Source organism: Carlito syrichta, unplaced genomic scaffold (genome assembly GCF_000164805.1).
Source record: "Carlito syrichta isolate Samal-C Ts95f unplaced genomic scaffold, Tarsius_syrichta-2.0.1 Scaffold210927, whole genome shotgun sequence".
NCBI lineage: Eukaryota > Metazoa > Chordata > Mammalia > Primates > Tarsiidae > Carlito > Carlito syrichta.
In genome coordinates this window covers 1-3,537 of record NW_007155023.1, presented here as the reverse complement: position 1 = coordinate 3,537, position 3,537 = coordinate 1, and the positions used below count along the sequence as shown (strand labels likewise).

Genomic DNA, 3,537 nt, shown 5'->3' with positions numbered 1-3,537 from the left:
TTGACTCAGAGAGGAGCCCTGGGTGTTGTCATCTAATCCCCTGCCAAGGTGGTGGCATGTCCTGGTTGGTTTCAAACCCATCGGTCCTCTCTGTTGGTAGCATCTGCCATTGGCTCCTGGACATGTGCTTCTTGACAGCGTTTTTGGCTCCTCTCAACTCCAGATACAGCTGTGAACCTGGTGGATGTCCAGCTAAGCAGCCTGAAAGAATCAGTCCCCATTCCCTCAGAGATGAGGGTATTGGTAGGAGTTTTGGCTCATTGCAGCAAAGTTATCAATTGCCCAGGCCCAAGCCTGCTCTTGGAAGGAGGAGCGGTAAGGGATACATAACTACACACTGAGTGTGAGTTCCACTATTAGGGGAGCCCAAGCGTCACTTGCACACAATTTACTTATGAGAAATCCTCCTATATACCTCACAACTCTAAAATAAAATAAAATAAACTTTACACTTTAACAATGTCTTTTGTCTTTTCTTTTAGCAACCATGAAAAAACTAATTTAGATTCTCTTCCCTGTATCACAGATTATCTCAAAACACACAGGCTAGGACTAGAACCAGAGAAGAATTTAGATAATTTGTGGAAAGGAGGGGGAAGAAGAATGTATTACTTTCTCCTCTCCTTCTCTAGGCAGATTCCATTTCTGTAGGGAAAGGAATCCAAATTTAATTTGTCCTCTGATCACCGGCACCTCCAACACTCTATGAACAGAGAAAAGCAAATGGAAGCTCAGTTTACTCTCAAGCATTAAAAAGGAATATTCCCAACTCCTGCCCCTTACCCTTGTTTTCTGGGTCTCCCTCTCATCTACCTTTTGTCTGCTGACTATCCACTCTTTCCTCTTGGTAAAGAAAGCTACCCCTACTACCTAGCTTTGAAGCTCATCTTTGAAGGCTTAGAAACTTTCCTTATTCCAGGACATGCATCCTATTCTATCAAAATTGAGGCAGCCTTGTTGTTAGCAAAGCAACCATATGTCTGAGTTTCATCACGAAGTTTTACTTCACATATTCTATTCTCTAGTCCCAAAGTGCTCCCTTATAACTATTGGCTTCCATTGTTATTCAGAAAATGTGGTCACTAAATTTCCCAGGCCTTGGGTCAGGTTCAGAGTCCAACTTCTTATCTGTACCACTGACTGAGGCAACAGAGCTCTGGGAAGGAGAAGAGACTCACACTTTAAAAGCCCTAGCACTGATCTGATCTTCTGATCTACTGAGCTGATCATAATTACTCAGTTTTGCTGTCAGCTTCCATGCTGTGAGAAATTCTAGATGATGAAATGCAATTACACACTTGTGCAAGTACAGAACAAGCCCACTGCAAATGTTGCTACACCGGGGAGAAACTGGAGAGTTGGGCCTTTTCGTCCCTTTAGAATTTTCTATTTAACCAGAGAATTACTTGTTCTTATTGACCAGTTTGAATTACTGACAGAAAACCAGAACTTCCTATTTGTGTTTTTAACTCCATTCACAATGCATTTACTCAGAGGCAGCAGTATATCACCCCTTTTTCTCCCCTAAAAAGCAAGAAATCTAGGAAAAGGCTCTCTTACCTTGAAGAATTTCTATTTTAGCCACTGCCTAGATAACTAGGCAATATTCTATCTCTCTGATAGAAAATCCATATAATTCAAAGGAATTCTAATCAGAGGGAAATGACACCATATGCAAATCCCTGGTACATTCCAGACTAGAAATGCTTACTGTTACCTTTTGCTGAGGCTTACTGGATTGTGATGCATTCTTTCGGGCATGTATATTTCATATTTCACCTTGGAAAAGCGATATTATATAAATGCCCTATTTCACAGGTAAAGAAAACAAGATTTTATAGTCAGTAAAGACCCATGTATGCAAATTCTGTATGCACTCTTACTCTACATCCTTTATTTAAGAATTTCTAGAAAACATCAGGAACACATGGCAAAATGAGATTTTTTTTTTAACTTACCTTTTTACAAATGGGCACCTTGGCTTTTAAATTATCAATGGCATAGCTCACAGCTTCAAGAGATGCAGCCCTGTGGACTGAGGACACAGCAATGATTATGCTTGCTTCTGACACTGGAACCAAGCTTTAACAAGATGAAGAATAAAAATTACCATCACCTCCTAATCTATGTGTTAAATAATCTGCTAGGCACATTTTAAAAAACAAACAACAACAACAAAAAAACAGTTACACATTCTTAGAACTATGCTGTAGTTCTACTTTACTTAAATATCCCATTCAGTTAGAAAACATTAACTCACCCCAGTTATGTTCAGCAGAGGAGATGCTGAGACTGATGTTGAGTCTAGTTTGTCAGCATCTATCCACTAAACCATTTAATGGGCATGAAGATGGAGGAGTCCTTTCATTGACTCAGCAAACATCTGCCTCAAACAAGACACAAAGCAAAGTAATGCCTAAAGGTACAAAGTTATAACACCTGACAATTATGACAAAGAATTTAGAATACAAAATAGCAATCAGTGCTAATTAATAGGACTGATGATATTAATCATTAATAAAACTACTGGTTATTAAAAAATTTATAGTTATTAATCACAAAATAATAACTAATAGAATATGATAGATGATGTCTAAATAGTTGGTCTCTTTTTGAAGTCCAGAATTCTTCTCATATAAGTGATACAAAAAGCAAACTACTTTAATGATGTTCAAAGGCATTTATATAAAAAATAATCTATAACAGACTGTCATATGAACAGAGTCCAGACCACAAAACAACTCTCAAGAGGCCTCAAGGCCTTTAGGACCCCTGAGGCCCAGGGCCTGAAAGTCTTGGCACATGTGCACTTTGTTACAGCACCAAGAGCAACATCAGCCTGCCCAATATTACAACCCAACAAGCAGTCACTGAAAGCACCGAGACCATCCCTTCTATTCTCCAGAAATAACATACAAACCTTCCTACTGGTAGTTTTGAATTTTTAAGAAAGATTCAAGAACCAGAAGGAGCACAAAGATGGAAAGCAAGTATACTTAACTTCTAAATTGATAAAGGAAATCATACCCAAGTCTATGGAACACTGCTATGTTTGGCCATTTCTGCCTAATGTCACTACAAATCTTCATTTTCCACCATGGGTAGATAGGCTTCATATTCTAAGCTAATGACATTTTTCCCCTTCAAAGTTATTTCTTGTAGTCCCTAAAAAAAAACAAAAACATATATATATATATTTTATTATATTTTAATATATACATATATATTTTAATATATACATATATATTTTTATATATATTATTTTAATATATACATATATATTAAAATAAGACCTTTCCTTTAATAGAAATAGCACATTAATATAATAAATTATTTTTGAATAGTAAACCAGCAAAACAACTTGTCTAAAAGTTATCTTGAAATATTCTAAAAGCAAGACTTGATTAGAAAAACAAAAATTATTACAAACTTGATAAGGAAATAAAATAATACTGGTGAAGCAAGCTTATTGAAAATACATATGACAAACTAGGTCATTTGATACTTACAAGGAAAATATTTATGTTCTAGGACTAT

At 36.5% G+C, this 3,537-nt stretch overlaps 1 long non-coding RNA gene across 1 annotated transcript; it reads right to left on the bottom strand.

Moving 5' to 3' along the window:
• Positions 1-1,728: 1,728 nt before the first annotated feature.
• On the bottom strand, positions 1,729-2,370 carry LOC103253214. The gene is made up of 3 exons (XR_503848.1): positions 2,261-2,370; positions 1,959-2,082; positions 1,729-1,807 (listed from the first exon to the last, which is right to left on the bottom strand). It is a non-coding gene; the product is annotated as an uncharacterized LOC103253214 (long non-coding RNA).
• Positions 2,371-3,537: the final 1,167 nt, after the last annotated feature.